At 33.1% G+C, this 24,661-nt stretch overlaps 1 protein-coding gene and 2 non-coding genes across 6 annotated transcripts in view; all 3 read right to left on the bottom strand.

The window, feature by feature from the left end:
- Positions 1 to 24,661, bottom strand: part of FSTL5 (follistatin like 5) — a 684,718-nt gene that overhangs the window by 185,590 nt on the left and 474,467 nt on the right. The window lies entirely within an intron of this gene.
- On the bottom strand, positions 6,623 to 6,728 carry LOC112654922 (U6 spliceosomal RNA). The gene has a single exon (XR_003133468.1). It is a non-coding gene; the product is annotated as a U6 spliceosomal RNA (small nuclear RNA).
- Positions 13,867 to 13,972, bottom strand: LOC112654913 (U6 spliceosomal RNA). Its single transcript, XR_003133463.1, has one exon. It is a non-coding gene; the product is annotated as a U6 spliceosomal RNA (small nuclear RNA).

Below are 24,661 nucleotides of genomic sequence, written 5' to 3' on the forward strand. Positions count from 1 at the left end.
ATGTACATAGTTTCTACATGGTAATTTCAGGTGCAGATATAATAAAAAATTGACTATGCCAGTCTTCTATTTGCTATAGCCCCTTTTCTTATTCATAAGACCAAATAGCCACCATAATTAAATTTTAAGGTTATGAAAGAAATATATAAAATTACTTGTAAGATAATTCAATTCAGCATATTTATTCCATCAAGGAACAGATGGACACAGAAGATTTGAATAATTTCCCCAAGGTGATGAAATAAGTGAGATCAAGAGATTAATATATATATATATATATAGTCTTCCTATATGGGTCAATTATTTCATTCATTATCTAAGCTTTTCTTTGTAATTTAATCATTAATACTCTATCAAGAAAACTGAGATATCTTTCTTTTCTTTTTCTTTTTTTTCTCTTTAGGCCCTTACCTTGCACAGAATATATGATAGCTATTATGATCAATCTCCTAAGTGAGGACTATGTGTTTGGACCAGAGCAAAATATAGACAAATAGCATCATGCATGGCATCAAAAGGATAATGGGTCCCAAGTAAGAGCAGGGGGCCGCTCAAAGTGTTGACTGAGAAAAATTCTTTGGAACAGAGATGCCTTGATGGCCTGGTATGGTAGGCTTTTGGCCAAAGATGAAGAAACAGCAAAAATGCCTCTAGATTAAATTGTGAAAGCTGAGGCTATAGGGAGGACAGAGAGAATGGAGGAAGAATGTCCAAAACTCTTGGGAATACCATGACCACTCAAAGATGCCTAGGAATCCAGGGCAGGGCAAGTGGCATTTATGTGTAGAAAGTAAATGTCTTTTCCCAGATGTCAATAAAACTCATGAGATGGGATGCCTGAAGAAAATTGGACACAGGTACATAATCCTGATGCAAGCAAGGCAGGCTTGAGTATAAATGGAAAGGACTTTGGATCAGGCAGTGCTGGGTGCCTAATGTGGGTCACCTTTTGCAGCCTCATAAGATTCCTGGGTGGTGGGCAAGATGATCTTCATTTTACAGATGAGAAAACTGAGTCTCAGAGAGGTGACTTCCCACTGCTAGGAAGCAGCAGGGGCCAGAGCTTGAGCCAACCTTGCCTGGTGGGCTTGTTTCTTTTCCAGAAGGTGCTTAGCTACAGCCAGGTACCTGATTTTAGGAAGGCCAGTGGATAGAAAGAAGCTAGAAACAGAAGTGAAATTGTGAGGGAGTTTGCCACAGGCCTGGGCTGATAGAGAATGAGGGAGTGGTTTCCTGATGCAGCTAGAAAAATGGGCACAGATATAAGATGTGATGAGATGTTCCACCTCAGCCTGAGTATGGATGGCTGGATCTCCTAGTCATCAAGGAAGAAGGAAGGGAAGTGATCTTCCATTTCTTCTCAGAACCAGTGAAGCAGTCACTGGTTTAGTAGATGAGAAGAGGAAGAAGTGAGGAGTGAGGAGAAGGTACTTTTTCTTCAATGCCCAGAAGCAGGCAGCCACAGCTCAGCACCACTGGGCCTAGCAGCCAAGGTGGTGATCTCCCACCACCCTGGGATCACATTTTTTTTCTAATATTTATTTTAGAGAGAAAGAGCACATGTGTGTGCAAGTAAGAGGAGGGACAGAGGGAGAGACTCCTCACAAGCTCCCTGTTGAGTCTGATGCTGGGCTCCATCTCACAACCCATGAGATCATGACCTGAGCCAAAACTAATGAGCAGATGCTCAACCAAATGAGCCATCCAGGTGCTCCAGGGATCCTATCTTTTTAAAAAGCAATGGTCTTAGATCAGATTTCCCCAGGAATATACTCTGAGGCTTTTTTGGGAATGTTCTCAGGAGCAGTACCTGTGACAGTGTGAAGGAAATAGTAGTGGGGAGATGGAAAGGATGAATGGTGATGTGATTGGAACAGAGACACCGTGGAGCTTGGAGGGTAGGTAGATACAGGCTCTCCACCAGGAGCAGGGGTCAATTTCTATTCCTTTAAATAACTTCTTTAACCTTTTATGTGTTTATTTAACAGTTATTTATAATTTCTATTCCTTTAAATAACTTCTTTAACCTTTTATGTGTTTATTTAACAAATAGTTATTTATAACAAATAGTTATAAGTTATTTATAACTTACATACACTGTTATAGTAACTACAGCCTGTACCACTAATTAGCTTTGGATTAGCATTATGTTATATACGTTTTTGTTTATAAATGAATTTTTCTATCCATTGTAAATAATTGTGAAACACCTACTAGGGAATATACAGTATTCAAGGTCCTGTGTATAAAAAAGTGAACCAATTAACCAAAAAACAACCTACTATCAAGAAGCATAATTGCAGTGAGGAGAATCAAACAGTAAACACACGAAAGTGCTAATATCTTAGAGCAAAATTATAGGGAAAAATTAGGCTGGAAAGGTTACTTTGGATGGAATGGTCCTGCAAGGCCTCTCTACGAAAGCATATCTTACTAACAAAACTATAAACTGGAAAAGGAACCAGCCATGGGAAGGGCCAGAAAGAACAGACCAGAGAGAGATGCTGAAACTCAAAGCCTCAAAGGCCAGAGTCACTAGAGTTGATTTTGTCACTGTCACAGCAGTTACTTCAGGCTGCCTGAGCTCATCTGGAGACAATAGAAGGGGATTAAAGCTGGCATTGCCACAGTCTAGAGGTTGTTAGTGGAGGACGGGTTGGCAAACAAGAAGACTGAGGATCAGTCAAAAGTGAAAAATAAAACCAGCAATGTGTGGGAAGCCGAGAGAGGAGAGATTCCTCACATCATGTGCCTTCAATAATCAACAATTTCTAATGCAGAACTTCACTTAATTGCCGAACATGAGAAGAAAATAAATACAATAATCAAAAAACAAAGTACAGATTTATTGTTACTGTAGAATAAAGGAAAAGCAATAAAACAATTTATAAATACAAGTGACTTCAAGTTAATAAGTTGAAAACCTGTATCCATATGTTTAAAAGAAAATATTTTATACCTACTGCTTTCAGGACCATAAATAGTACATAGTTCAAAAGCAAAGTGATAAAAGAACAAGAGTTTAATATAAAGTAAATTAAAATCGGTGGCATTTTATCGGGCTAGAGAAGTCAGATTTCTCTATCTTGCTCTTCACCAGAACTAGTGTATGATGAGGATGAATGAATTTGACGCTTGAACTCCACACTATGGTGCTCTACCGTTGTGATGTTCATTAGCGCCCAGTGGCATATTAACACAAACCTGTGATATGATCTTCTAGATTCTTTTAACAAAGATAAAAGGTCATCTAGTTCACTTGGAGATTGGAAGTAGGGAAGACAAAGTATCTTTTTAGGGCATTACTTCAATGAGGGCATATTATGCTATAAAACTTCAGAGCAAACTCCTGCTTGTGAACTGAGAAGCTGGTTAACAGTGTTTGGGGACAGGGGGCTGTAGGGAAAGGTGGTGATGCAAAATCTATAATAAAAGAAAGAATTATGTGATGAAGGCTAGTCGCATACCTCTTCTTGTCTCAGAATCGTCATCTACAAAATGGGAATATTACTATAACCACCATGTTGTAAGATTGAAAGATTCCATTTATAAAATATACTTACAAGTATGTCTGCAATACCGCAGCTGTAACATAGTTATTACTGGTGTTTTGTTATTATAATTTTATTTTATTTCTATTTTTTTTTGTTATTATAATTTTAAATAGTTTAACAATTATACCTGAAGACTGAGTACTGAATTTCAAACAAGCTTGGAGCTAATTAAGGTACTAACAAATTGTTTAATCAAGCCTGAGGGAAACTATATCAACTCAAAATATAATCACAGAATTTCTTGGAAACCAAAGTGATAGGTGATGATTCACTAATGCAGCATCTGGTGTAATGGACCCAACACTTAACATGGCAGCTTAACATATAAGTGCTCACTAGATGCTGATGATAGAAAAAGAAGATCCAGGTGTAGGAGGACTAGAGAGCAGAGGGGGAAAACAAGGAGACTAGAAGACAAAATCCCTGAAAACTTCTTCAAATAGTATCCAGTTTAAGAAAACATATAGGTAGATCCATATGCAAAACGTTTTATTTACATTTCAAAACTATTCATCTGAGGCTTCCTTTAAAGAACACATCCCCTCAGCATCTTTTAAATTATAAATTGCAAATTTTGTTTCACATGTAGCTTTTCTGGAGCATATCTAGTCAGTGAACTAACAATATAAGTATAGAGAATGCAGAAAATACAATTAAGTCTGAAGGTCATGTTTAAAATATTAATTTTCTGTGAAGGCTTTGAATTGTAACAAACATAAAATATGCAAAACAGGAACTCAATGTAGCTCATTTATATTTCTTATATCATTGACTAATTAATCAAATCACTTTTATGTTTATTTTATTATTTAACCCTTGTTTATTATAATATATTCTCAAATTCTTTTCATATTTAAAGAAAGAAAATACCTTAGTGCTTAAATAAAAAATAAATGGTATGGGCGTATACTCAATAATTGTTATTTAAAATACTCTTGCTTCTAATTTATTTGAACTCCATAAACTGGGAACTTCACAACGTGGTTTTTATAACAGATAAACCTAATCTCTTCTGTGATATTTGACATTCTTATTTGACAATATCTTACCTTAGAATTATAAAAATCAAATAAATAAAATTAGTATCAATATTAAATCTTAATTATTCTGTATGGATTCTGAAAAACTTCCCAGTCTCGTTCTAGAATGAATGAAATGATCTGATGTTTAACAATTATGTGATCCTGAGAAAGTTGGGCTCCTTGAATCTCTGTTTCCTTATCTATAGACTTAGGTTAGTAAAACTGAATTTATTGGATCAAATAAAGTTTGGTCAGTAAATCTTCTAGTATACTATCCACCACGAAATAGGCATTCATTAAAGCTGAAGCAAAGAAGTAATTTGGCAGAGTGACAAGAACAAGAATTTTGAAATCAGAACCTTGGAAAGGACTTGGATTCCATTCTCTACCCTTGAGTTTCATTCCACAAGTTAACTGGCTTCACTGATTAATAAAAATAAAAATATCATGTTGCATGATGCATGCACATGAAGTTTCTGGTAAATGCAAAAATTGTCACATTGTCTTTATAATTATATTCCAACAATCTATTTTCATTAATAAACCTTTTACCTATACTCTGGTAGCAAATCATTCCTATATTCCATCCTTTATACAATACATTATATTTAAAATGAGTTTATTCTCAGGAACTAAATATTCATAATCACTACAAATTTATCAGCATCTCATGGTTGACAATCTCAAAACTATGGCAATAAAAGAGAACCTCTACTGAAATGTAGGATTGCAATCAGATGTCCATTATTATCTCTTACTGAACCTCAATTAGAGAGATTCATTGAGATAATAGAAACCGTAATCAGTCAACAAAGATGAATTGATCAAGTAAATAAAAGAAAAGCATCCTGAATAATTAAGAGTCCATATGCACATAAGCTATATACAAAAAAAAAAAAATGTAATTATATCTATGGTAAAAAGATTCTGATTTTTTTAGCACTTTAAATATAAAAATCTTTAAAGATGAAAAATATTTAAAGAGTCATGCAATACTTTTGTTATCTCACAAATACATTATTAATTTTTTCATTGTAAGCAGATCAATTCATGTAGCACAGTAAGGAATAGTAAAATAAGTGACAATGGGATTTATTTACCCTCATTAGTTCAAATAACCATTATAACTAAATGGTATAAATATTCTCCATTCTTCAGTGCTGCTATATTTAAACTATCAGTTTATTTTCAGAATCATCATTTTTTTCATAATTGTTTGTATATAAACTTTTTACTGAGCTATCAGGCAATATATTTTTTAAAATGTAGTACACTTAGCTTTCCTTTGGTAAAAACTATTTTTATTAAGCCATTTTTTAAAATTGTTTGGTTTCTATCTGCTACTCAGCAATCATATTCTCCTCCTTCTGGTAATCTGATTTTAAAAGAGCAACAAATTCCCTCTTTCTTTTCTGTTTTTCTTTTTTCTTCTTTTCTTTTTTTTCTTTTTTCTTTTTTTTTTTTTTACTAATTGTATCTTCAGATTTTATTACTTTATTGTTAGAAAATGTGGAGAGAACTATTCCAAACATTTTACCAACCTAACCTCTTGTGTGAAAATTTATCATCCTCCTTTGACAATGAAGAAAGAGGCTCCAAATCTCAGCCTTGTTTCACATATTTAGTTAAGGGCAGAAAAGGACTTCACATGACCTACCCTGCCTTAGCTCAGTACTCAAACTATGATTAAGAAGAAATGCTAAGGGTACCTGGGAGGCTCAGTCAGTTGGGCAATTGATCTCTGATTTCATCTCAAGTCCTGATCTTATGGTCATGAGACTGAGCCCTGTGTCAGTGTAGAATCTGCTTGAGATTTTCCCCTTCTCTGCCCCTTCTCCTGCTCTCTCTTTCTCTCTCTCTAATAAAATCTTAAAATTTTAAAAAAAGAACAAAATGCTACTCTACCAAAGCAATATTTTCCTTTTCACTTATTATTTTATAAATATTATAAATGCAGATTGGTATTTCTGAATATTTCTACAATTTGCTTCTTTCAATTTTTAAATCTATTCTTCAAGGCATAATTCCCAAGGTTGTATTTGTGAAGTCCACATTGAGCTCTCTACATATTCATTACATCATCTTTACACAGGGGCCATGCTAATCTTCTCTATCACTCCACTTTTAGTATATGTACTGCAGAAGGGAACACTCTACATATTCATTACTGTTTAAAATTTATGTAGTTTGCAGGGCAAAGTATACATTAGGAGTATGCATAAACAAGTCTAAGTTTAAAAGCTATAACCATCTTATTTGTTTTATATTTCTTTAAGATAGGTCATCTGATATTTAAGAAATCAAGTTTGCATGATTATAGTTGGACAATACTCTTAGACTAAATTATTTTGATTTTTGTTGTTAGGGAATTTGACACTAGACTGCAGTATGTGGCTAAATAAACTGGGGCCAGAATGGTTCGAGCCACTACCAATCTAACCAAAGCTATATTCATCTTGTGAATTCCCTAACAGTGTTCACAATTTTTTAAAGATTTTTCTAAAGTCTCAAGCTTCACTCATGAAACTATCATGATAGGCACAGAAACTTTTTAACCAATTTATAGAGAAAATGTATGTGCTCTTGTATCTTCTCTTCTTTCTTATTTAAAATACATTTCTGCTTTTTAAATGCAATCTGCATATCACTTATATCAGAATCTCAATGAGTCCTTGTTTAAAAATATAGATTACTTTATCCCCAGCCCAGGGAGAAAGTACTTCACAGTTAAAATCTCCCAGAGATGGCTTTTAATATATAACAAATTTTAAGACCCACTCCATATATTTTTGCCTTTTTACTTCTCTTAGGGAAAAACAAAACAAACAAAAAACCTCTCCTTCATTTCCACAAAGGAAATAGTTTTCTTAACCATATTATCTCAGATTTCCTTTAGTCATTCTTTTTCTAAAATGTCCTCCTTCATCTCCAGAATGCTAAAAAGGCCTAATTTATTGGCTTATGCAATGTTCGAGCCTTTTCTATAATGACATTATCTGATCTAGAAGCAAAAGTTTAAAATTAGCCCAAAGATTCAGTTATCAAAGTGAGAGATTAGGAAGTTTGTTAGCACTTCCTCCTCCACTATCTTTGTTTATTGGCCTAAAATGCCTACATGATGTCTAATGTACAACAGCCATCACAAAGGAAGGCACAGAAAAAAAAAAAAAAAAGGAACGCACAGAATGAGAGACGAAGAGGCCTGGTTCCTGAAGCCATAGATGATCAATCATTCCAACTCCAGCCTGCTTAATCTTGACATCTATTATGAAAAGCAAACACATCCTTATTTATTTAAGGCACTGGCTTTTGAGTTTTCTACTACTTGTAGTCATAGTCAACTGCCAGTTAAGAAAATGTGTAGATCTAACCAGGGACAATTTCTACTTTATTTTTTAATTGTTTTGATCACAATGTTGTTCAGGCATTTTCATTGCATTATTGTTCCTCTATTTTCTCAGATATTCTGTTGATATCAAGGTTAACACCTGGAAATTCTAGCTTTGGGTACAAATGGATTCTGGATATCAATGGAAGTCATCAAGATCTGGCATTTTGTTGTTTCTATACCTCTGTTCTGGTTTTTAATATGGTATTTTCATTTTTAGGCTGACTCTATCAACATGATAGCTCCCATAACATAATTTCTCAGGATGTGATCCCAGGTTTATAAATCTAAGTGGAGTGGAAAGAGCTCAACAAATCAGTCAGTTCATCCAAAATCTGGAAATGATGTTGACTGCATATTTTGATGATTAGACTGAGTTATGTGTGCCCCATCTGGAACTAAGGATTAGGTCAATTTCTTCCAAATGCATGGACATGGAGACATGGTGAGGTGGTTATCTAAGAAGATAAAGGAATGCTGGGTAGGCAAAATTAAAAACAAAACAAAATGCAACACTTTCTACTCTATTACTGCCTTGGTTTTAACTTTATATATTTTCTTGGAGTGCTACAATATGTATTTTTTCTTAAATCCTCTGTTTCCAATACTTCAGTTGCATTCTCAAACCAACTATTTCTTCCCGTATCTAAATCCCTTTAATATCTTGCATTTTGAACTATGCTTGCATAGGGAAAACTTAGTAGAACTTTTTACTACTGCCTAAGTCAGAGTTTGGAATTTGAGTCCATTCAGTAATTTGCCTATTAGGGGGGGAAAAAAAAGCCCTCTTCAGAAGACGAAAAAAGAACCCAGAGAGTCTATAACATATTGTTCTTATTGTCCACTCTCCAACTAAAGATTAATCAGACAGGCAAATAGAAGAAGATAACCAAACTCAAGCAGTAAGTAAATAAGGACTTTACATAGGATATTATAAATAAGAACAAACATCCAAAGGAAAATAAGGAATGACAAGAGAAATAATTTCAAATAAATCATATATATGTAAATATATATAATCATAAACATATATATGTAAAATAAAAACTCCAAATAAAAAAACTAGAGCTGAAAAGTCAACAAATAAAATTACATAATTAACCATCACTGAATGGACTCAACATCAGATCAATAATGCCTAAGGAAGTGTCAGTAAACTTGAATATAAATAGAAATTATGCTCTTTGAAAAATAAAGAGAAAAGGCATCAAAGAAAAATTAACAGGGTGCTAGAGACCCATGAAAAAAATATCAATGTTAAAATATGTGTACTTTTAATACCAAGGGATAGAAGAGAGGAAATAGGAATAGAAAAAATATTTATTGGCCCCAAATATGGAAGACAATATCAACTTATGATTCCATGAAACTAAACAAACTGAAACTTGATAAATGCAAAGTAAATTATAATGGTACCTAGGCACATTATAGTCAAGTTGTGAAATTAAAAGATAAAGAGAAAATGTTCAAAGCAGGCAAGAGGGGCAGGAGGAGTGACACACTACATATATTAAACAATAATGGGATTGACCACTTCATTCTCATTAGAAAGAACATGAAAAAAAGAAAAAGAGGCCAAGAAATAATAGAATGGCCTCTTCATATTATGAAAGGAAATGAAAATAAAATTGTGAGCACAGAACTATATATCCAGTAAAAATAATATTTATGGATGATGAAGTAGAGACATTCAGAAACACAAAATAGGAAATTAATTGCCAGCTTATTTACTATATAAAAATATGCTAAAAGGGTTTCCTTAGGATGAAAATAAACACATAAGTAATTTATATAGTACACAAAATATGATATATATAATATTTCATACATATTATATATACAAATATAAATTTATATAACTTAAATTGTATATAACATACAAGTATATACTATATATTTTAGATCGCAGAAAACACAAGTTAGAAAATATTTCAAGCTAAATGATAATTAAAATATAAGATTTTAAAATGTGGGACTCCTCGGTGGCTCAGCAGTTGAGCGTCTGCCTTTGCTCAGGGCGTGATCCCAGATCCAGATCGAGTCCCACATAGGGCTTCCTGCATGGAGCCTGCTTCTCCCTCTGCCTGTGTCTCTCATGAATAAATAAATAAAATCTTAAAAAAATAAATATAGGCATAAAAGCATTTATTAAAATTTTAGTACTTGAAAGCAATAAATGATAATATATAAAAGATACTACAGTATGACCAAGTAAAGTTATTCCAAGAATGAAAAGCTAGTGTAAACCTTACTAAACAGCATATTCTACTACATTATCAGAATAGCATTATCATCTTAATGGATGAAGAAAAAACTGGACAATTTTTAGCTCTCATTAATGATAAAATTCTCTGAATACTGGAAGATAACTTCCTCAATCTGTTAAGGGATACCTTCGTCACAACAATAAGTCATGCCAATTTGCTTTATCCAGGAAACAAAGGTTGGTGCATATTATACAAATCAACTTACAGTGAAAGATTAAAAGAGAAAATTCATAAGACAATCTCAATAACTGCTGAAAAAATAACACATTTGATATAGAAGAATCATCAATGATAACATTTTCAGAACATTTAAAATAAAATTTATGTGCTAACAGGTATTCAGAATACCTACAGTAAATATCATATTTAAGAGTCGACCCTTAAAGCTACCTTTTGAGATTTGTTAAGAAGAGAAACATTCCTATTATCATAGTTTTCATTCAACATTGTACTGGAGTTTCTAAAAGGTGCAATAAGTCAAGGAAAAGAAATATAAGCAGAATTGGAAAGAAAGAGCCATGCCAGTATTCACTGGCGTTAAGATCAAATTATGAAGTTTCAATAGTGTCAGGTGAAAATACATGTAACTCAGACAGTTATGTGAAATATTGCTTAAATCAACACTCACAGATAGCTTTCTTAAACTTATGAATAGATTTTTGAGGCAGAAAGCCTCAGTTCCATTTCTAGCTTTGTTTCTAGAGTTTCCTGATATGCTAACAGAAATACAAGCATCCCAAGGGGGTGGTGGGGATTAAAATTATACGTAAATACACACAAATACACACACAGCTGTACTTTATGTTACATCTGGAATGTAACTTAGACTATAGGAGTAGGCTCAACTTCTTGGCCCATGTTTTATTTTAAAAGATATTGGGTACAATTAGAAATTATATTAATGAAGATCATTGTTCTCTCATTCTCAGGTTCACTAACAAAAATGACAAAAGCATGACTAGAAGGTGAATTTTTATTTTGTTTTTTAATTTTTTAAATTATCACTATTTACCAACATACACTCATACCAATCCCTCCATTTTTATTTCAACATTCTGGTGGAATTGAATAAATGACCACCAAATGATCATGTATTTAAAAAAAATTTAAATCTGAAATACTGTATCTGGACTCTTTATAAAATATATTATGATGATTGTTCAAGATGATTACAGTTTTTATATTGTTTAAATGGAGTTGCTGTTTATCAGAATATTACAGTGAAGTGTTATGTTATCAATAAAACCACTTCCGGGGTAATTTATTTTAAGATTTATGTATTTATTTTTAGAGAGAGAAAGAACATGAGCTGGGGATGGGGCAGAGAGAGAATCTTTCATGCCAACTCCTTGCTGAGCTAGAAGTCCAAGGAATGACCGAGCTGAAACCAAGAGTTGAACACTTAACCAACTGAGCCATGTAATTTTTGATTATAGTTTAAGTTAGTTTTAGGTTCAGTTATTAGTAGGACATTTCTTTGTGTATGTGTGACATGGTTTACAACAGAAAAAATAATTTTTTTAAAAAAGAAAAATGACAAAATCAGGGTATTGTATCTCATATCCCAAACGATTGATTTCTGGCATGATATGATATTTCAGGTCAATTATAAATATCTCTTTATTTCTGTTAGACAAGGCTATTGTTTTTCCTTCATTAAGTGGGACCTCTAAAAGCAGATTTATGCAGAATATCTTGCACCCTTTGCTTGGGGAGCTTTAATTTAACGTATTTGAGATATTTGACATGGTAAAACTCTCAAGGACTTGCTTATACATGGTAAATTTATTATTTCTCTTTAATTAAATTCACATAAGCTCTTAGGCAATTAAACTTGCAAGAGAAATTTTTAAGTGATGAGAAAGATTACAGGGAGGGATGTATAAAAGTGAAATTTTCCAATACTGGTTACATACTATTGTACATGAGACAGACAGTGGGGAAGATAAATGCTTCTTCATAAGAGATGCGATAGTTATTACTAATTAAGAAAATGCATTTGAAGCAATTACTAAAGAACAACAGCATTAACTCTATCCATATTTGAATTTTCCCTTTCTGCCAAATTGAAGTGCCGACCTCCACTCCATAATTGACTGCACTAAATTTGATCCTCTCCACTTTTTTATATTAATAGGACTTCATGCTAAGTTTTTAAAGCCTAAATGACTTACAATTCTGAATTCCAGAGATAAGCGCTTTTATTTTGATATTTTAATTTTTCTCATCATGTATGTATTTACATAGCTATAGCAATGCAATTTGTTTGCAAGATTGAAATTCAGGATATCATTTAAAAAAAAAAAAAGGATTTTATTTATTTATTCATGAGAGACAGAGACAGGCAGAGGTATAGGCACGGGAAGAAGCAGGCTCAGGCAAGGAGCCCGATGAGGGACTCAATCCCGGGACCTGAGCCAAAGGCAGATGCTCAACCACTGAGCCAGCCAGGCACCCCAAAATTCAGGATATCTTCTATATAATAATTTAGAGAATAGAGAGCATATAACATTATGTGCACTTTCAATTTGATGGTTTTATAATGTAGTTTTATCATTCTTATATATAGATGTTTATTAAAAATTGCTTTATATTATGAACAGAACTACAGATTTATAGCAGTGGGTATCTATTAGGGTTTTTTGTTTTGTTTTTTTTTCCTTTTTTCTTTCCTTTTTTTTAATATTTTTTATTTTTTCCACGTTGTTATTTACATTCCAGTTAGTTAACGCAGTGTATTATTAGTTTCAAATGTACAATACAGTGATTCGACACTTTCGTACAACACCCATTGCTCATCACAAGTACACTCCTTAACCTAGGCACCTGTTCTCCCATCCCCCCACCCTCCCTGGCATATTTACTGTCTACAAAATTAAGTTGCAATCCTATGCAGACACCTGTTGCAGTCTAGATTGGAAAAAGCAGAGAAGCAGGTGTTGTGGTGAACAACATGAAAGTTGTTGCAGTTGGAGCCCAGTGGGGAAACACCAATCCTAACTCTGCTATGACTGTCAGTAGCATGCAGTATTTTTCATTAATGAGAAAGCAGAATGAAATATCCATCATATGGAAATGATAGCCTTCAAAAGTTCTCTTTAATCACATGCAAATTTAGTCTTAATAAATTAACCTTTTTTTCCCATATTTACTAGTTTTTAATAGCAGTATTTCACAATTTTAGGAAGTGTGTTTTTATCAGGCACCTTTGTGCAAAATATTGACCCTCAGAAATCTCAATGGTTAATTATATTGAATTAATTTTTCATAATTCACCATATTTTTGTATCTATTACTACAGCACTAAAGGCATAAATAGTGTATAATCAGACAATTTTCCACATGATAACTTATCAAATTTTTTGGAGCATTAAATGGAATTGACTAAAATAATAGCACATCTATTCTATAGATACTAAAACATATAATTTCACATCTGAAATATAAATTATCATAAAATTTTTGAATTTATACTGGTATTATATAGATAGAGACTTTGGAATAGTTTTATAATGGCCACATATAACAAAATAACTCATTTTTAATTCAAATATAATATACAAGGAAGATTAGATATGTCTTATACAGACAAAAATAATATAACTTTGGAGACAATAAATCTAGCTTTTTTTCTTCTTTTTATGAAAAGCTTTGTGTAATTGTGTGTCATACTTGCACCAAGGCCATGCTAATCTTCTCTGTATCATTCCAATTTAGTTTTATGTACTGCCAAGCAAGTACCAAACCTGGCTTTTAATTCTGGCTTTACTTCTAGCTCTCTTTGTATGACTTTGGTAAAATCAGTCTCTTAGTCTCAGCTTCTCATACGTAAATGGGATGGGGGGAGAGAAGCACTTTTCCTTATTGAGTTTGAATATCATGATTCAATGAACCAATTTAATATAACATGTTAGCACTGGGGATAGCCACTCAAAAATGTTAATTCTTCTAACATATTTTTATTTTACTGACTGGATTTGAAAATCTATAATCTCTATGTTTTGAGTTATGGAGACTATGGAAATTGTTTAAAAAAAAAAAAAAAACAAGGGGATCCCTGGGTGGCGCAGCGGTTTGGCGCCTGCCTTTGGCCCAGGGCGCGATCCTGGAGACCCGGGATCGAATCCCATGTCAGGCTCCCGGTGCATGGAGCCTGCTTCTCCCTCTGCCTATGTCTCTGCCTCTCTCTCTCTCTGTGTGACTATCATAAATAAATAAAAATTAAAAAAAAAAAAAAAAAAAAACAAGTTGTACTTAAAATATCACTGAGACCTGATGAATCTAAAGGCTTTCTTAAGGTAGAAATGTTACAGTATAATCAGAAATATGACCACAATGATGAAAACTGCTTAAAGGAAACACACAAATGGCAGCTCCATTTTTTTAAGTTATTCCTGAAGAAAAATTACTATATAAAACATAATTTCAAAGTATAATCATTTTACTTCCTCAGATTAACCAAAGATGAATGACAGCCATATTACTTTTAATGTGCAAAGAGATGCCAAAAAGGACATTGAAAATCACTTTAGTCCATTAAGGGTAACATTAAATCCCAATGAAATTTAAGTTTTAATTTTATAATGCATCTCAATCTGAAACCTTCATTTCTAATTAGCAATTTATTCCTTTGAACTTCCTATCAGGTTGGCGTTGCCAATCTTAAGCCCTTTATTACAATTTGTCACTTACTCATTTTGGATGTCAAAATTCATACTACTAAGGGACAACCATGTTATTCTGCTACCTGGGTGTACCAAAAAAAAAAAAAAAAGTCACTGATCTCAATGACGAAGAAAGCTCTATGTCTTACTGACTGCTTAGCATATTCAACTCAATAGTATGTATTGGGAACTTCTTATGAAGATATCACTTTGGTTTTTCTTTGGTTATAAAATATGAAATAAGAAGCACTGCTAAGTGAGCAAAGACCTTAAGATACAGTGAGGGAGCTAAGGCAACATATATATAGATACATATTAGACAAAGTAGAAAGACATGATATCAATGAATCATTAGTAAAATATAGCTTTGTTTTATTTCTGGAGAACAGTGACATTTAGGGTACATCCAGGCAGCAGAATGCTATGGTTGTCTAATATACGTCTCATACAAGGATTTTCTTCCTCTTTTCACCATTTTTCAAGTGGCCTATGGGACTGCCATCTACATCTCTACTCCCGCTCTGTTTCCTATCCCAAGTTGCAGCAAACATTTCCAAACACATTTCTTATTAGCAAGGAATTGTAAAATTATGCGGTTATATAAAAGTCAATAAAGTTATAGGTAACTTACAAAAATGCTCTTAATGAGGAGAGCAATCTTGAATACAAGAAAACGGGATTTTTTTTCAAGCTAACTAACGTATAAGTTTTGCAAAAATTATTGAGGAGTCTGGCTCCTGGTCAAAAAATCTATGTGTGATCTTTCAGGTCTGACCACAGGCAGTTACAAAGGTTTTGGTCTGGCAGACTTTGTGAGAGAAAGTTGCCTTTTGACACCAGACTCGGAGCGCAGCCAATGCACTGCCATCACTATAGAAAGTTATAGTTAAGAATCCAGGATCCCTTGGCCAGGATCCCTTGTATTACTAGCCCCAGCACCTCCTTTGGTTACCTTCCATCAAGAACCTACATCAGAAGCACTTGTGACAGGCACCTCTGCTGAGAATGCTTTATGGGAAGAAGAGTGGAGAAGGGACTCGAAGACACATTTTTCTACTCTGGACCCAGTATTTAGTACTTTGCTACGCCTAGCCCTTACCCATCCTTCCCCTCCTCCACTGGAGTCCATGAAACTGCAGGGTTCTTTTGTTCAGCTTTTTTTGGGGGCGTGAGGCAATTACTTTCATTTTGGCTAGCAATCCACCATGTCTGTGCTGATCCATCTGACCCTTGACTGGTGCCATTTCACGGAGAAAAATGAAACAGTGGGAGATTTGGCACTTTCTCTAATTTAGCCTCTTGCTTATATTTTTACACTAAGTGACTAAAGGCTTGGATGTTACTTTCATTTTGGCTTGTTCCATCAATCAGTTACTGTTAACACCAGGCAGTCAGCAATCTCCAGCTCAAGTCAGGCCTTGAAGTTGTCTACCTTCTTTGAATTGACCCTTTCTTGTCTATAAAACTGGGATATTGATACCTTTCTCATCATAAGTATAAGAGATGATATAAGAGGATGTCTTAAGATAAGACTTAACTCAATTACAACAATCTCAAAACCATAATTGTAACTGGAAACTGGAAGGATCTCCAAAGCAGTAAGTAACAGTGACTGAACACATGAATCATTTACACTTGGTTAAATTTTTATAAATATGAACAATAAATCTTGCATCCTCAAACTACATATGTTTTGTACTGGATGTCCACAGAGGACTTCAAAGTCATTATATTTATATATAAAATGTATTCTAATTCCAACAAGAAACCAACTCAGAAGATTCTTTCAATTTTACATAATACTAGGTACTATATAGTATTAATAGTACTACACAAGAGTCACTAGGACCGAAAATTTTCTTAATTTGTTCCTGTTTTTTCCCTCATTTGTTGACAGAACATTGCTTCATATGCTCTTGTGAAAGAGGCCCCTCACTTGCTATCTATACCTGTTATATTAATAGGAATCTGACACAAAATGTCATCTTGTCTTTCCCCAACCTTTCTTTTTTTTTTTTTTTTTTTTTTTTAAATTCTTTATTTATTTATGATAGTCACACAGAGAGAGAGAGAGAGAGAGAAGCAGAGACATAGGCAGAGGGAGAAGGAGGCTCCATACACTGGGAGCCCGACGTGGGATTCGATCCCGGGTCTCCAGGATCGCGCCCTGGGCCAAAGGCAGGCACCAAACCGCTGCGCCACCCAGGGATCCCTTCCCCAACCTTTCTGTACCATATTTGCTCAGTAACAAACAAAGAAGCAAAACTTAAGCAAATGAATTCCTTATGGGCCAAATTAATATTACCTGATGCACCCAGGCAACTTTCAGTATTGATCTAAAGTCAAGAAAATTTCATTCCCCACTGTTATCTTTATACTAAGAGTTACTATGGCAATGGAGTTGATTGGTTCTATGCTTCCCAGATATTATGTGTCCATTTCTACCTTCATAAAAATGTCCTTATAATTGGAGTTTCTGGTTATTGTTTAGAATTATTCTGTTCCTCCTAATTCTTCAAGGCAGAAGTCTGAACTTCTCTATACTTGACGTTATGTTATTTCACTTATTTAACAATATAAGTATTATTCAAAGTGCCACACAGCCCTCTCAGGCATACACAATCACCACAGTGTTTTCACTAGACAACTTCAATAATAAAAAAATAAGTATATATTAATTATTCATTTAAGAAGCATAGTTTCAAATTTGAACCGATGCCTGAATAAACTTGGTAATTAAAGCAAGAACTTTTTTTTCTATAATTTTGTTTATTTATTCATGAGAGACACAGAGAGACAGAGAGAGGCAGAGACATAGGTAGAAGGAGAAGCAGGCTTCCCACAGGAAGCTCGATGCAGGATCGAGTCCCGATCCCAGGGCCCCAGAATCACGACCTGAGCCAAAGGCAGATGCTCAACCACTGAGCCACCCATGTTTCCCTAAAGCAAATTGTATAAGAAATTTCAGCATATAATTTACACGGGAATTTAGGTATTTCCTTTAAGTCTTGGTTTATTCTTGAATTACTGTATCCTGATTTCTCATTTAAAGTTACCTCCAAAGAAAATTAAATAAATAAATAAAAATAATAAAGTTACCTCCAATTTAGAAGTTTTAGTTGGTTCATATAAGATTTATTTTAGTGTGTGACCAGGTCAGAACAACACTCTGATTACCATCCCACTGTACAAGAGTAACTTCTTTTTTTGTTGTTGTTTTTTAGAGGAAAGCAAATTCAATGAAACACAGATGCAGTAGTATATTTAAAGATCCATGGGTGTTGTTTCAAAGTCTTGAAAACTGCTATTATTTAAAAGCTAATGAGATTTTTTTTCTAAGTAAATTACGAGACAGACTATATCTTTCTGTTAATGTAATTGTACTCTTTTGGGTATTCTTCACCAGACTGTAATTTGTATATTCTACTCTATGGATTTGTGTTAAGGAAAACATATTTCATGGAATATTAAGAGTCTGAAATAGAAAGAACATTTTCTTGACAATTAATTTTGTGTTTTTCAGTTAGAAGGTGAATATTACATTTTCTTATGAAACATTCATTAGTGTTATATATACTTCTAATTTATTTCAAAGTTGATTTTTCAGTTCTTTGATTAATAAAATATTCACATTAATAGGATAAGATCTTATTAACAAATGAACAAGAATTAAAGTGAGGACAAAAGGAATGGGTAAATGTTTCTGTAAGGGGAAGAGAACTAGACCTTATTAAATTTTTACTATTTCTTGTGTTAGTTTAAAGACGTATATTTCATTTAATATAATTTTTCACAAATCTGTACGGTAAGTTGCTGGAATAGCTTTTATTTTCTTTAGAAATACAAAGACTGTGATTTAGAGAGATTTCATGCCTTGCCGACATTTAATTACCAAGGAACTGACAGAGCAATAACTTCAGTGTTTCATGGGTGCATCTCTCTCTTGGGCCAGGGATTATGTTGAAGTCTCTAAATGTCTTAATACAGCAGAGGCAATTAAGTTCCTTCCACCCACTTCAACAAAAAAAAAAAAAACTGTTTCTAAGACAGAATTTTATCACTAAATTGTAAAAATAATAGCTCCCTCTTTTATTCGGTTAAATTGCTAGAAATGAAAAGTAGATTTTACCAACATAATCCTGCTGGAGTGTATAGGAACTGTAGATGCATGGAGCTTACAACATGGTTGAATATAACTTTAAAAGAGTTAAAGCACAATTCTAATAAAAATATAAAGTGAAGAGGAGCCAAAGGTTTATTTATCTCATTAATGAGGGAACCAGCAAGATGGTAAAGATAGCTTGCAGTCCATTTGAAGAGCAGATGTTTATATAATTTGTGAAAGGCATACACATATAAATTTGAGATGTTTAACACAAAATTGGTTAATGATTATTTTGGAGTTATCTTTTCCATAGAATAGAAATCATTTGCATCTCTTTTGGACAACATATAATAAAACTTAACATGCATATTCACAGAGTCTGTGCCCTAATAAGTAGTTAATGGACAAATGTACATCCCTAGTGAATTGAATAATCCTTGGGTGGGAATATTACTCCATAGTTCAATAACATCTTGAAAAATATCTCATTATCACTTATCTTTGTAACATACAGTGTCCCAAGCAATTGACTCTAAAGCATTAGGCAAAAGATGACCCTCTAGTTGGTTTCTCCTACCCAAAATATGAAATAACATCATAACATATTGCAACCATGTTTAGCCCAGGTTCTCTCTAAAAATTAAATTGTCCTTGTTCACCTCAAACACTGAAGATTGTCTTTATTTTTATGCCAATATTTCTTGCCATAAATTAAAGTAAATCTTACATCTATAAACTCTAGAATCATAAAAGACATCATAAAAGATGATGTTAACTCATACATATTTGTTGACTCTGTAAACATTTTTGATAAATTGCCAAAAGAGCACATTCAAGCTAAATCAATAGACTTACATATGCCACAGTAGAATAGAAATTAATAAGGGAGGAATTAATATCTGCCTTTGGGACAACAGCTAGTTAATTTTTAGACAAAAGTAAAATCACAATGGATTTTTGCCATTGGAAGAAGGTCTTACAAATCATAATAATGTTAATATAGATATATTTGAACATTGGTTATATAAATTTAAGAGCATTTACTAGAGTTATCTATCATAAATATAATTCATTTTAAGTAGGAAAAACAAAATTTTTAAGCAATTGCCAATTAATGTACTTCACTAACATAACTGATTTCACATACCTCTGCATCTAATTACTTGAGTGATCAAGAAAAAATTCATTTCAGTGTTCTTTTTTAGAAGTGTTTTTACATCTTTGTCTTAATTTAATAGTGTTTTTACTATTTACTTATTTTACTGTTAGGAAGAAAATATATGATACATTTCTAACCTCTGCCAAAATCCTGCTAATTGAACAGAAATAAAATAATTCATCTTTGAAGGAACAACAAAATTAGATTTTACAATTTCTTTTCTTTTTGATTAATCACTTCCAATAGTCTCCTTAACTTTCCCTCTCTAAAACATTGAGTACTCAGAAGGATAATGTTGATAGCATACATGAATATTGTTAGAAGACACAGATATCTATGATACTATTTTTTATTTTATATTATGTAACCTTATGTGTTCTTGCACAAAAGGAGAAAGATAAAGAAAATAAGAATCAACAGTTACTGTTAAAGCCATGTTGTCTTTCTATATTAAACAATCTCCACCTATTATGCCTTAAATTATACATGAAGATTTTGATTTTGAACCCTATGATTGTTGGTGGCTGTGAAGCAATTATACCTAGAATTTTCCCTCAGTTTTTTAAAAATGTGTAGCAATAGATAGCTCCTACAAACTGGGCGTTATATAAAGGTTAGGAAGAAGTTAGCTATAATTAGAGGGCAATGAAAAGTCTACTGTGAAATGAATAGTATGTACTTTAGGAGGTCTGTAAAACCAATTGGCATAAGTTATATATATTTTAAGTGGTGCTCACTATTCTCCTTTGATACAAAACTGAAAAGTTGCTTAAAACTTTGTAGATGTATTATTTGTTTACAGTTCTATCTGCAAATATCGACCAAGTTGCATGGAGAAAGATAAACTGTAAAGAAAACCAAATTATTATTGAAATTATGCAGCTAAAAATCAAGTTAAACATCATCTTGTGTATGGGTATAAGTATGCAGGTTTCCCTTATGCTGAGAAATAAGTTAATCTATTTTTTAAAAAATTGAAAATGTCAATGCTTAGCAAATACTAAGTATCCAACCATTTTTATCATTTTGTTATATGTTATAAACATAAATGTACACCTTTATAATCAAATGCAAAAACTTGGGTTTATTTAATTATTCAAACCTTTTATCAATATATTAATAATTTGAAGCCCTTTATTAATCTATTGTCTTTGCTTACTCTTGTACATAACAAGGGACTTGCACTCTATTAAATACACCATGCTATCTCAAGCCTCCTGTACTTTTTCCTAAGAAAAGCCTACCACTCCTCCATTTAGCTCTCGACTCCACTGCAAAACTAACATATTCTTAGACATCTTCTGTGACTCTGCAACTTAAATTTGACTTTTTCTATTCTTTATATATTTGCATATAAAAGAAACAAATATATATAGATAGCCACAAACTTACGATTTTTCAACTTTACCATGGTGTGAAAACTATACAAATTTGTAGACCGTGTACTTCGAATTTTAATTTTGATATATGTTCCTGGGCTAGCACTGTGTGGTACTAATACTCCCTGGCAATGCTGAGCAGCAGCAGTGGGCCAGAGCTCCCAATCAAGCATGGGATCATGAGGACAAATCCATATACTTAAAACTCATTCTGTACCCATACAGTCATTTTGTTTTTCACTTTCAGTGCCATATTCATTAAGTTACAGTGGAAGTTCACCACTTTATTTTCAAATAAGCTTTATGTTAGATGAATTTGCCTATCTGTAGTCTACTGTAAGTGTTCGGAGCACATTACAGTAGGCTGGGCTAAGTTAAGCTGCTCAGTAGGTTATATGTATTAAATCCATCTTCCACTTAAGGTATTTTCAACTTACAATGGGTTTATTGGGATGTAACCCCATCATTAGTTGAGGAAGATCTGTATTTATGAAGCTTTCATACTGCATTGTTAAATGTAATGCAGTTATGTTCTTTTTTGATTCCTTCAATCTGTGAGATTTTGAAGACTGGAATTGATGTCTCTTACAGGTATATCCTCAGCATTTAACTGAATGCCTGAAAAGTGTACCAGTTTAATCAATATTCGTTGAATATATAAAGACTAAACAATGATCAAATATGTGTTGCCCCTCATCTTTTTCTCCCCCCCTTATTGCATATGATAGGAGATTAAATTGAAACTGCAGTAAAAAAATCAATATGCTTAATGAGAAATGTTATTAAAGAAATGGAATACAGAAATTATTGAACTCTGTTAGGCTTCAATGATTGACTGCTAATAAACATAGGTTGATTGATAACCCTGCATGTGACTACAGTAAGTAAAGTCTCTAGCAAGATGTTACACTATACAAATAAACTCAATAATGCATAATTGTGAATATTAGAAATATCACCATGTCATTGGTCATTTGCGCATTTAATTTTATCATCTCCTATGCGTCAGTACAGTACTAAACTCATATCCCAAGGTTGAATATGTAAAGGTCCTTCAGCTCCCAGTTCTAATCTAGAGAAAAAAATCAAGAATGTTAATAGTTTTATTATGATGCAACACGTATGATGATTACTAGACAACGAACTTTAAAACGAGTCAAATTTAGGGTTAAGAAATATTTATTTGTTTGTAAAAAGTGCACTGGATTTAGGTAAATTAAAAAGACAAGGGAAGATTTTCCGGTAGAGAGATGTGTTTGAGAATGGAAATAATAGCACAGCTTAATAGTCAGAAAGTGTTAGTGTTTTGGAGGTTTGTAGGAAAGAATGAATATGTATGAATAGTATGAGGAATTAATAAGAAAAATAGCCTTCCAGAATAAGCTAAATAATTTGAATCTTTTTCTTTTCTTCATGCAAGCTACAAGCAGCCATTAAAGGGTTTTGAAGAGGAATGCAAAATGACTAAATATAAATTTTATGTCGATCTGTCTGCCTGTAATATGAAGTGTAGGTTTAAGCTGGAGGGGCAGTCTTGGTAGGAAAGGATCAAGTTTGAAGGTGAAAAATGATAAGAGCTGAAACTATGAGATGATGGAAGAGATTTAAGAAAAATTAAAAAAAAAAGTTAAATTCACAAGTTTTGTAACATTAGATTTGAGGGACAAATTGAGAGAGAACATTAGCAGGATTCAGTTTTCTGGCTACGTTTACATGGAATAGGAAACACTACAAATGTTGCAGATTTGGGGATAAAGATAATTGGTTTGGATTTTGATGTGGAACAAAGGCAAAAGAAAAATTTCCTTACTATCTACAGCCCATTGACAAGTACTTGAAACTCACAGAGTGATGTTCCTCTAGGAACTCGGCTGCCTCCATGTTACTACTTCACTGAGGGCAAGAGAGCAATCTTAGCCCAATCCCCAGGACCCCGTTAATTCTATTTAATATATAAAAAATTCCTTTGGAAATATCCTTTGTCTCTAGCCCCCAAGATATATACTGGCAATCATCCCCCAAGCACATGGCCCATAGATATACATCTGAAAGGTCGCATGACTCAAGTTTTATTAGACAGTGATAAATGACCTTTCCCCAACAATAGCTAGCCACATCAAGGTCCTGGAAATCCTGCTTCCAAAATTCTTTAGAGACTTACACTATGCCTAACCTCCTCCCAAGTTAAAGGAGATAATGGGCCACACCTCATGACCCCTGTGCAACTCTTTGCCCAGAGGTCCAGTCCCCAGGCTTTAATAAAATCATCTTTTTGCACCAAAGACGTCTGAAGAATTCTTTCTGGGTCCTTGGCTCTGAAACTCATCTTTCCTACATCAGATTTCACACATTAAAATGAAAAAAAAAAAAAAAAAAAAAGAAAGAAAAGAAGAGAAAATTTAAATAGAATTATAACTTAGAATGTATTAGCTTAAATACAGTAGTTGAAGCCATGAGTTCAGAGACATAATGAAAAAAAGAGAAAAATGTTTCATCAATTTAATAATCTATATTGATATTTAGCAACAGTTTTTATAAAAAAAGAATGTCATAGTAAAGTCATGTTTCCATAGTAATATTCTTCATAAACTTATTAAAATAACAAGATCCATCATAACTTTGAAACTGTACCTGAAATTTTAAAACTAAAAAGAATAACATACATTACCAGGTACTCAACAAATTAGCATGTGAGTATTTCATTCACCTATCCACACATGAATATTTTCAAATTGTTATTTGCAAGAATAAGTTCCTAAGGAATAAGGCCAAAGGCATTTAAAAATATTTTTAAATTTTTGATTTTAATACTTTCTGAAGAAATGAATAGTACTATGCAGTGTTCCAGAATATTAGCAGAACAATGTAATTTAGAATAAAATTCACTTTAATGAAGTATTTTCTTAGGCAATGTTTATGATCATGTGTAATTTCACCAATTAAACACCTATATAGGTGGAAAATGAATGTATGTTGCGTGTTTGCCATTTGTGGAAGAAATCCAACATCTTTAGCCTGGCCAATATTCCTAGCTTTCTTTGGCTTGGAAGATTTCAAATGATAAATATTTTCTAATTCCCCTTGGATTTTAAGTCACAATGGCCTCAGGCTTTTATTCAAAAT

Source organism: Canis lupus, chromosome 15, assembly GCF_003254725.2.
Source record: "Canis lupus dingo isolate Sandy chromosome 15, ASM325472v2, whole genome shotgun sequence".
In the NCBI taxonomy this organism is placed as follows: Eukaryota; Metazoa; Chordata; class Mammalia; order Carnivora; family Canidae; genus Canis; species Canis lupus.